General features: G+C 33.8%; 1 long non-coding RNA gene across 2 annotated transcripts; it reads left to right on the top strand.

The window, feature by feature from the left end:
* Nucleotides 1-8776: 8776 nt before the first annotated feature.
* LOC104646625 (uncharacterized) lies at nucleotides 8777-11787 on the top strand. 2 transcript variants are annotated; one of them, XR_011221394.1, is made up of 3 exons: nucleotides 8839-9921; nucleotides 10853-10975; nucleotides 11099-11787. It is a non-coding gene; the product is annotated as an uncharacterized lncRNA (long non-coding RNA). The 2 variants fall into 2 exon arrangements; XR_011221393.1 differs by having other exon boundaries at nucleotides 8777-10975.
* Nucleotides 11788-12211: the final 424 nt, after the last annotated feature.

The raw sequence follows: 12211 nt of genomic DNA, 5'->3' as shown, positions 1-12211 counted from the left end.
AACGAAACTCATGTACGACAAATTTTTCCAAAACTCTATGGAACTTGTAGGTCTACTTGTAGTTGGTACATTCCAATAGTAGAAATCAACTTAAAGGTTCAAAGTTTCAATAAGTTTTGCGGTGACTAATGAGACCTACCTGTGACTCGTTGAAGGAACGATGGACCGTCCTGCTGAATCTGATATACCGTGGTTTCACGATATTTTTAATGCTTTTTCCTTAAGTTTAGTGTGTATCCAAAAGACTTTTTGTATTGATTTTTATGTAAGTTTCCCTTTATTTGCAAGAAATCTGTCTAAAGTTGAACGCAAAAGTTTTTGAGCAAGAAATCCAGAAAAGTTACCACCTACGGAGCTTGTGATGGTCCGTCGTGCCTGTGACGATCCGTAGGTGGCGTCATAGTGAAGTTGCTGAAGGAAGATGGGGAAGTCTGACCAATTGTGGGGATACGAAGTGCATGACAGTCCATCCTGATGGTTCGTCGTGATTATTAGAGAAGTAGTCCCAGTACCCAAATTCCAAGAGTTTAAATGTTATGGAACGGAGACCCTTGACAGACCGTTGTGCCTGTGACGATCCGTCATACCTACTGTCGAGGGTAATGAAGAGAGCAGTAGAAGAATTTGCAAAGTATGGGACGATGGAGTCCATGACGGCCCGTCGTGACCACGATGATCCGTCGCGAGGTCCGTTGACCCAGCCGCGTTTTGACAGATTTTCAGCAAAGAGATTCCTTCTTTGACTAGGTTTTTGTTTTTTATAAATAGTTCGAAAAACCTCGTTTTGGGGGTTAGACTCTTGGTTATTAGACACTTTTATGTTAGATTCTTTGTTAGGGGATTATTTTGATAATTACACTTTGGATTGTTACACTTTTGTCTGGAGGTGATTGTTGGTGATTTTGTCGATAAGTGCATGAATTCTTATATTATATATATGAATATTGTGATTATGACTATGGATAACTAGACTCCATAACTAGGGTTGTGGGAACCATGGGTGAATAATAAGATAAAATTTAACTAAAATAACAAATGTAGAATAGTGTCTTGCATGTGTTGATAATTCTTTCGCTTAGAAGTCTTTTTAACGGATGACCAACGTTAGAACTCGCCTAAATGCTACTTGCCAGACCAAGGAGGTAAATAATAGGAAAAGATTTATCAATATAGATTTAGTGTATACTATCTAATAGGCTAGTATTGATTGGTACGAGGTAATAACTTAGTCAAATATAGAATACAATGCTTAATATGACGTAAAGGTAAGGGTTAGTATAGCAACACACGTAGCCGGACCAAGGTGCGGAGTGAAATTTTCTAGATGCCGGACCAAGGATTTAGAAATACATAACTTATCACTTTGCATGCAAGATACTAGGAAAGAACTGTTATATTTAGAATTATCAAATTAGGAACTTGTGGGGAACACGTAAACCCTAGTTACTTTTATTAATTGATTAAACTCCAACATTTGTATTTGTTAGTTGTCTACTTTGATTTAGCTAATTATTTTCATTCATTTAGAAATAAACCCCCCCCCCCCTTTTATTGTCTTTGTTTTCTAAGGGAATAATTGACTAAATCGTAGTAATAATAGATTGAAGTTAAGTCTGAACTATTTTCCGCGTGGGAACGATCCTAACCTCATTAGTTTGATTCTTTACTGTACGACCGCTTTACTTCTTATTTGAGAAGTAAGTTTGAGAGTATCAGAATCCTCAAAAGGGTATTGGGACTTGCTTTGAAAAATTTATTTCCCCCTACCTATGGTTTCCACCTACGGTTCGTCGAAGCTACTACGGTCCGTAAATGGGATCTATAGATATAAACACCAATCTAGAACTACATTTTTCTTTCTTTTTTGAATATGAGGTGTTACAGTATGTCCCCCTTGAGAATGTTTGTCCTCCAATTGAACTCAAGACATTATAAGGAGCATAGAAAGAAGATCTAACAACACAAATAAATTCCATCACATAATGCACATATCCGAGAAGGAAAGACATATTTCATGCTAAAATATGCCGAAAACATCATTTCATATGGCATGTATGCAACTCATACTCAAACACACATATACATGGAGAAATTTAAGCTAACTCAATTTATCAAAAATTAAGTTTCATGAGCATGCATGCATGAGGAATTATGAGAATGAGCAAGACATAAGGATGAATCATGAGGAACTAAATACCTCAAGTGAGAGAGGGGTCGAAGGAAAAAAAATGAGGTAATAGGACTTTATATGGGCCTCGACCTCCCAAGTTTCACCCTCAACTTACTGATTCTTCTAAAGAACCTTCACATACACATCTTTCTTATTTCTTAACTTTCAAATAACTTGCCAGTCCAAAATCTCAATTGGAACTTCTACACAAGAAATATTCTCCTTTAGCTCCCAAATATTCCAAGGGAACAATGTACATTGGATCTCCAACACATTTCTTCAACAAGGAGACATGGAAAACTGGATGAATCGATGCCAAATCATTAGGCAAATAAAGTTAATAAGCAACTTCATCAAAACACTTCAAAATTTGATAATGGCCCACATAATAGGGAGTAAGCTTCCCTTTATTTCCAAACCTCATCACACCCTTCATGGGTGAGATTTTCAAGTAAGCCCAATCATGGACATCAAACTCTAGGCTTCTCCTCCTAACATCGACATAGGACTTTTGTCGACTTTGAACTATTTTAACCTTTCTCTAATAAGCTAAACTTTCTCCATAGCCCTATATACAACCTCAGGACCTATCAAGGAAAATCCACCAACTTCAAACCAACCATAAGTTATCTACACCTCCAACCATAAAGACCCTCAAATGGATCCACATCAATGTTGGAATGATAGTTATTGTTGTAAGAAAATTCAGTTTAAGGCAAATGATCATCCCTATTACAGTTAGAGTCAATCACACAAGCTCTCAGTACATCTTATAAAGTTTTCATAGTATATTTTGCTTGCCCATCAATTTGTGGATGAAAGGCTGTATTAAGCTTAACTCGAGTACCAAGACCCTTTGAAAGATTTCCGAAACTGAGAGGTGTAAATTGGGTACCACAATCAAAGATAATGTATAAGGGCACTCTATGTAACCTAATCATTCCTCTCAATTACAATTTAGCATAGTCATCCACCGAATAAGAAACATTGATGGGGATGAAACGAGCTAATTTATCAGATGATTCATAATAATCCAAATCATGTCATGTTGCCGCCGGGTGCAGGGTAAACCAACAATAAAAGACTATTTAGATCAAGAACTTGCTTGGTTTTACATTTGACACGAAAGACTATTTCGAACCATTATGGACCATAACACCGTTGGTAAAATCAACCAATCGAACACTCAATTGGGCTAATCTATGAACATCTCAAACCAACTTCCTCTTTCCATTCTCAATATAAGTGACATTACTTGTCATGCCACGAGCCTACACCCTGGACGTGACCGACATTTGAGAACTATTGCTGGCCCTAAGCATATCCTTGGCCTGGCTTACTTACGTAACGGAAGACCTAAACACAAGATATATAACTCATGAATTAACTTAAAAGGTAATAACTTAGCCAAAATGGCAACTAAAGTCATGAACATTTATAAATGAAATGAAAAAGACTAATGAACTAATAGTATATGTTTTTGAAGCCTCTAAGACAAAGAGGGATGTCGGGAAAGGACCCCCGATCATCTTAACAACTGAAAAATACAAAGCAAATGAATAAAGAGTCCTTTGGATTGCAAGGAGGCTCAACAAGTGACTCTAAACTGCTCACTTGATCAACGCTTTGCTGATACCGATCCTAGTCACCTACTTCAGCATCATACGATGATGCAAGACAACTGGCATCAGTACATTGAACGTATGTGTATGCGAGTTGGAATTCTAAATAATATATATGCTTGAAAGGATTCTGAAAGAAACACCTACCTTGACTCTTCTCAGCTCTTGAATAAACTTAACTCAATGTAAAGAAATGAAACACATGGTATGTATGAAAAGCTTTATAAAACAGTAAAAACAACTTAGTCTGTTGGGGAAATTGCAACAAGAAACTCAACTTTACTCAAATACAAAGTAATTTAGTTTTTGTGGAGATTCTCGAATTGAAAACTACCACGATGAGTCTAAGTGGTGATATAACGCTTTGCCTAAGCTGCAAGAACTCTCATATACTTAGCGTCATATAGAAAGTTTAGCTTAGTTGATCCACTAATTTATGCTAATATCATCTTAAGGAGTCATTAAAAAAGTATGATCCTTTACTACCCATGATGGATACATAGTTTATGGAAACTTGAGTTAATATGAACTCTCACGTCCCCATATTGGTGCTCAATACTACTCACAAAATATAATTAGCTCATATGTTTTAATGACAATCTTATTTCTTTGGTTTGAGATAGTTACTCAATATTTATCTTAAAAGCTTTCTTGGAAACAATGTTTCCTTTTCTTGCTCAAATGTGAAAACATTTATAAACTCTTTGGGAATAGTTCCTTTATAGATTTTCGAGGAATGAACTCAACTCTTTATTCTTTTCTTAACTTGAAACTTTAGTCTTAAATCAAGGTTGAAACGTTTGTTAAAGACTTTTGAAAACTTTATAAACTTTTTTTAACTTGATCTTGAGTTCTAGACTTAGCTCTTGACTTTGATCTTAACTTTTGTTGAATTGGGTTATGGATTCAAGGTCCATGATCTCATGTTTATAGATTATTTCATGATGTTTGGATGTACCTTAGAGTGTTGGAATCAACTAGAAAACATAGGTACATTGATAAGCAGTAAGTACTAAAAGGTGGGGAAGATGGGACTGGCGTCCTTGGCACATTAAGAGGTGCGGGGCGCCAACCCATGAAGTTCAAAGATTGTCCTGGGGCGCACTGGATGGTGCGCCGCCCTAAGGGTTAAATATCAAAAACCTTTTTGGGGCACGCTTGCTGGCGCAACGCCCTAACTCTTTACCCAGGTGTTCTCGACTTTTCTTGCTCGTTTATTATCTCTAAACCCTCTAAACTTAAACGGTTCTTTCCAGAAACACTTAGAATAATTTATACCCTTAATATAAGATATATTCAACCTGAAATTACACCCAGAAACATGAATCACACCTCAAGAAACTTCAATAACACAATCCAAAAGAACTAAAATGAATATTATCAAGAACTCAAAAGATTTTCTTTCAAATCAAGCATATCTCGCTAAATCGAATCATGATTAGCGCGTGGGTGAACTAACACAACTCTATTTGATATCATATACCTTGTAGGAATCACCCCGATGAAATCAACAAGCAAATCGCGACGATCTTGACGAATCTTGAACATTCTTCTCCTTCCTCCTTTTTTCTCATCTTCTTTTCTCTTCTCTTAAAACCCTAACTCTTACGGTAAAAATGTAAAATAATTTAATTTAGCTTAGTCCCCTAATTAATCACCAAAAATGGATTAAAATAAAAGGTAAGGAAAAGACCAAACTACCCCTTCAAAATCCGGATTAAACTTTCCTTATTTCAACAGCCCAACTTACGAAGGGCATAACTCACTCATACAAACTCAGCAGCATTGGAAAGATTATTCCAAGTGGTTTGGAACCATATCTAGAAGTACACTTAACTCATCTTCATCTAGAAGCTATGGCCATTTGAAGTTGATGATAAACTCACTTTTTCCTAACTTGAACAAATTTCCAGATTTTCATTATTTCCAAATATGACGATTCCCATTTCTAAGTTTCTTCCTAGTTATTTCAAAATGAGAGATGTTACACAACTCATTGATAACCGACTAAGCGCATTCGTAACTATATTTACCTTGTTGGTGTGATACAGGACACTCATGTCATAATCCTTCAGTAACTCAAGACACCTTCTTTGGAGAAGACTTAGATCTTTATGCTTAAACACATGTTGCAACCTATTGTGGTCAGTAAAAACATCATCATGAACACCATATAATTAATGCCTCCAAATATTTAAGGCAAAAACAACTACCATTAGTTTCAAATCATGGTAGGATAGTTATTATCATGAACCTTAATTTTCCGTTAAGCAGAAGCAATAACTTATCTATTTTACATAAGAACATATACACCCTAGCTCAAATCTTGAAGCATCACTATAAACCACAAATCCATCGGATCCTTTCGGCAAAGTCAACAATGAAGAAGAGGTAAGTCTATCTTTCAATTCTTGAAAACTCCTCTCACACGCGTCAGATCATATGAACAAAACCTTTTTTTGGATTAATGTTGTTAATGGAGAGACAATTGGATAAAACCATTCAAACTTCCTTCTATAATATCCAACAAAACCAATGAAACTTCAATATCCAAAGGGGATAGAGGTCTAGGAAAACTCTTAACCGCATTCGTTTTGTTAGGATGCACCTTAATACCCTTACGACAAATAATGTCACTAAGAAAAGCCATAGATAATTAACCAAAATTCACATTTACTAAACTTTTCAAAGAGATTTTGGTCCTTGAAACTTGAAATACAATCCTCAAATGATCGATATGTTCATCCTCACTCCTTGAGTAAATAGAGATATCATTGATGAACACACTAACAAACATGTGAAGGTATTGTCTAAACACCCTATTAAGCCAATCCATAAAGGCGACCATAAATTAGTATAACCAAAGGACATAACCAAAAACTCATAATTATCATATTGAGTTCGAAAATCCGTCTTTAATATCATTTTCATTTACCCTAACTTGGTGATAATTGACTAGACTTCAATCTTAGAGAAGTAACTTGCTCTTTGTAGTTGATAAATAAAATAATCTATAATTGAAAGAGGATGTTTATTCTTAATGGTAACCTTAATTAATCACCAATAGTCAATACATATACGAAGTGGACTATGTTTCTTTCAAACAAACAAAACTATAGCACCCTATGTAGAGATATATGATTTGGAGGTAAGAGTGAGCTTATCACGTTATGGATCATATTTGTACATGTCTCATTGTCTATTAATTAACTAGTCTTTTGTATTTTGAGACAAGTCTGTATATATTGTTCCACCTTTTGGACTTATACTTTTTTGTAGCATCTCTTTCTCTCTCTCTCTCTCTCTCTCTATATATATATATATATATATATATGTATATATATGTATGTATGTATATATATATATATATTACGCATTATTCCTCTGTTATTTAAGCTAAGTTGGTTATTCTTATGTTGTTTCTACCGTTACACCCATCAAAAGGCCCGACTCAACAAGATTGGAGGCCTAGAAAGCCAAACCTTAAAGTCATAATGTATAACTTTATTTAAATTATACTTTTATAGACTTTTTAGATGTGAATCCATTAAGGTTCACACTTCACTTCATCGTCAATCCATTAAAGCTAAATAAGAATTATGATATCACTTCATCGTCAATCCATTAAAGCTAAATAAGAATTATGATATCATAAAATGCACAACATATTTATCCACTTCATTCTATGAATTTTTTATTTTTATACTATTATAATTAAGAGATTTAAGGGTTCACACTTCACATCATCCTCGTTCCTTTTGTCATCTTATTTTTAAAAATTCTATATTGTTGTATGTTTTTAGTCCGTCCTTGTTACTCTCAATTTACCTATTTATAATATGTTTGTTAATATTTTTAGCCTCTTGTGAATATTCATAACTTTTAAGAATTTTAACCATTTCATTGTTTAATAATTCATGTGTTTTGTTAAACTTGTATTATCATTTCAGTATTTCATGATAATACATCCAAGAGTAGTCCAAATATGAATTGTTTCCTACAAAAAGAACATTTTTATTTGTCAACGATCAAATAAACGGAATTATATATCACAAGAACTAAAGTCTAAATTTGTCACTAACTCAAATACCAAACACATAATATTATCCTTTGTAATTAAGTTTTGAATAATTGTGTTTTGGTCACAATAGAGATTCACATTACTGGTTACTCGCCCCATTATACTTTGGGTGTGAACTGCATAGTTTTTGTGGAATAACTCACAAATCAAATAGAAAATATAAATTGTATTAGGCAAATCTGATGCCGAACATGGAGATGTTGCCAACTAAAATTGGTACGTGGTCTATTACTCGCTATATTAACTCATTCACCTTTAATAACAAAGTTAGAAAAATTCGAACACCCCTTATAATTAAGTTGAGTAGAGTGTATTTTCCCGAAATAATTTCGTTGTTAATGTACTCCCTCTAGGTTGTTAACAAACCCTTTAACTTTCTGATCAACGGTCTCTAATCATCTCATTCTTTTTCTTGAAAATCTAAAGTAAGGGGCCCATTGGGATGTCCATAATTGAAGTATTTTCTTCACCGTCCGTTGATTTTCTTACTCAAAGTAATTTAAAATTCAGACGAAGAATATCGACATTCAAACTAATAAGGATATCACTAAAGTATATGAATTAGAACTAAAGAGCATAGCTAATTAAGCATGTCCAACAACAAAGAAAAAATATACACTAATTAAATTAAAGCGAAAGAAAATTATTATATTTTCAAAAAATACCCATGCATGTCAATTCTTTTATAATAAGAGAAATTACACATAATATTATTTCTGGTACAATTTATGTTACATCCAAATTTTGAAATTCAAATTTCTATATTTTTAGTGTAAATTTGTGTGACACATTTGTGTAAATTCACAATTTATATCAACCTACTTCGTTCTATGATTCTAATGTGTCACAAATGCATACTTTATTTCAAAAAAAACTTTTGGGGTTTTATTAAAATGAAACTCAAAGGCATTGCACTACTCATTTTGGCCTATTTCCCAAATCAATTAACAAACAGATCAAATAAAAGAGTAGCCCATTCAGATAGCCCGATAGAAACATCCAATAACATCTCCTTAATGCTAGGGTTCCTAGTTCCTAATGCGCCTCTCTCTTTGAGCATAACTCCACTCCAACCTGAAAAATATTTCCACTTTGGATCAACAAGAAGTTCCACCTCCTCAAGCTATGGACTATCACCATTCAAGGTCATGTGTTCATGTCTTTGTTTTTTCAGCTAACAAGAGTAGTGTAGTTAATCAAATTGACTTCTTTATGTTCTTGATTCTAGTTTAAATTTCCTCTCTTTATCTTGCATTTGTTTTCTCTGACACTCTGATTAACCAGGTTCATTTGCACCTTTGTTCTCTTACTTTTCTCTCATGTGATTCTGCTACTTCTGTTTCTACAAATAGAGTTTAATCAGAGTGTATGGGTAGCTCTAATTAACCTCCTCAAACGAGTGGTGAAGGTTCCTTATAGGTTTAAGCATTCCCATATGACCCAGATCCTCACTTTTGTTGTGTTTTTTTTTGTTTGCTGAAATTGTCAATGCTAGATAGTTCTTACGTTTTGTTATCCTCGTGGTGTTTTATAAATGAATTTTATGAAAAAAATTATGTTTTCGCCTTATAATTCTCATTATCTTCTTGTCGGTGATACTCTCAATCATGGGCTATTTAATTTATCACTGTTTATAATCCTTCTCCCTGTAGTATCCATGCTGTTGAAATTTTAAAATGTGCAACTTCCTTTTTCAATAGCCATGTTTGCTACATATTTAGCTAATTTCTTATATTCCCTCATTATTTGTTGGATAATGTATTGTTTTCCATAAAGACTTTGTTTAATCTCTTCTACTATGTCTCCTGTGGCACACACTTTACACAAATTTTTTATTTTTCCTCTTTTTTTTTTGTTTTTCTCTCATATAAAAAAGGCTCATAAAAACTTACATTTCTTTCATTTTGTTTCTATATCTCATTCTACATATAATTCAGTCTATTTTCAATTTATTCGAACCCATCATTCTATATTATTCTGTTTTCTAGCTTCTTGAATCAAAGCTTTTGACTCTTGATCTTCTGGAAGAAAAAAGTTTCTCTATTCAGGTTAGTGTTTGTAAATGAAGTTCAGTCTTGTTGTTATTGTGAAGATGTCTTTATGATACATATATGTTTGTGCATTTTAATTGATAATGAAAAGTTTGTATTTTGACTCACGAGTGCACGTTAGATTCAGGGGATGACTTCTTCAAAGTGGAGGACTAGAAAATAATCATTAAAGTATATGTTAAATATAGTTGAAAACAGAAATAAATTTAGTTTAAGTGGTAATTCTATGAACGTTAGTTATGGAAGGAAAAGAAAAAATATTGATCCTTCTGGAGGTGACGAGTGAAATGTGAAAAATTATGGGAGCAGGAAGTCAAATCCAACAATTTGTGAGTGCTTCACAAATAATCCTTTCATCGAGGAAGCATATGATGATGATGATTTTTCGGAGGAGGATATTGATCCTAATGTTGTTATCCTAGATAAGTATAGTGATCCGAGTGTCTTTATCGTTGTGGAGGAGGAGAAGGAGGAGAAGAGAAGAGTGATCCTAATGTTTTTATCTTTGCGAAGGCTGATACTATGTTAAATTCAACATATGTGGTTTTTTCTTGTACCATAAGCATGTATAGGATAACAGACATCCACATCTCCTGATACAACCTCATATTCTTAGCAAAGTTTTGATATTTGAACTAATGATCTTCAAAATAATTAGATGAAGGTTATTGAAGAGTTTGGGTTTTTGAAGTTAATTGTTAATTCAATAAATATATTGATGTTCATAATAAACAAACTTCTCCTGAAGAGAAGGAAAAAGTTTCGGTCAGAGGAACACTTCCTTTAACATTCTGATTTGACGATGAGGAACTTCTTGCCCCAAAGAAAGAAGAATGGGAAAATAAAATTGAAGATATTTTTGTTGAAATTGACATATGTCTTGGAATGACTTATTGACTTTAAGAAAAAATTGATTTCGTCGATGCAGAGTGAACAAGCAAGTTACAGTTAGCTGGGAAACCACCTTCTTGTTCTAGATGAACAAATTGGAATCACCTATTCAGCTAGTTCATATGTTCATTTGTAGAGCAAGTACATCTTCTCTCCTTTTGTAAGTATATGAGTTTTTTTCCTATAAAGCATTTTTCTTTCCAAATATTTTGTAAATTCTACTCTCCAATTTTTTTGGTAGTTCACACTTAAATCAAACATCTAACTTTTGTTCCATCTGCAGTCTCAAAGAACTCGAGGAAGGTACAAAAGAAAATATTTTGGAGAGATGCCATCACTATAGGATATTGATGGCTTCATAGTTTCATATTCTTCTGCAGCTCAGGAATCTCCTATTTATGGAGAAAAAACCATGTGGGATTTAGTTACCCAAAGTTCCAAAGCAACAAAGTATGCTAATCAACGTGAAGAATTTGAGTTCACGTGGAACCCTATTGTTGGATATATAGATCTTGTGAAGCTTAGATTGCCCCAATTTTAGGGTAAGGGGGATGCATTATCTAACTCCAACCTGGCATCAGAAGAATTTGACTCACCGCAGTCTTTCTTTAGTTATATCTGAAGTTGTTCCTATAGTGTCGGCATGTAATTATATAGCTTGTTTCAATTTTCTTTTTACCTAGGAAGAGGAGTTTGAGAAATGGGAGGTGTACATCATTCTTCTATGTATATTGAAATGTGAACCTTTAATTTCTGGAACTTGACTTCCAAGTTAAGAAGCGAATTGGATGGAGCTATGATTACAAGCAGATACTTTGGAAACATCTTCAATAAATACTTAAGAAATAATATGGTGGCATCGGGATTTTGTTGTGCCACGTGGTGTGAGATTATGCATCCTACCATATCAACTTATAAGAGATATTTGATCCTCTAAGGAGTTAGATCTCTAATAAATCTTTTTCAAATGAACTTAAATCCTTCACGTTGATGAGGATACATTGTCTCGTTGACATGTGGGGAAACTAAATCACACATAATTCTTTCTCCATAAATAGGATAATTTTGGCTTGAAGAAGAATCAGAAGTGGTGAGGCTGACAATATCTAAGAGTTATGTCGGTTATCTGAGATATATTCTTCCATGCCTTTGTCGAGATCTGTTACCTTGTAAATAACACATACGTTCAAGATTTAAGGGTAAATAAAAAATAAACTGAAGAGCTTGTCCGTTTAATTTTGCATGGCGAAGCTACGGAAAAGCTACAATAAATTTAGATTTAGTAGAACAGCAAAAAATAAAATAAAGAAAGAGTACTTGAAAGAACAATATTCATATGCTTACAAAATAGGGAAGATGGACTTGACCTCTAATATCACATGTGAACAAATTGAAC

This window comes from Solanum lycopersicum, chromosome 1 (assembly GCF_036512215.1).
Source record: "Solanum lycopersicum chromosome 1, SLM_r2.1".
NCBI classification, from domain to species: Eukaryota; Viridiplantae; Streptophyta; class Magnoliopsida; order Solanales; family Solanaceae; genus Solanum; species Solanum lycopersicum.
This window is presented reverse-complemented; position numbering and strand designations above follow the sequence as displayed.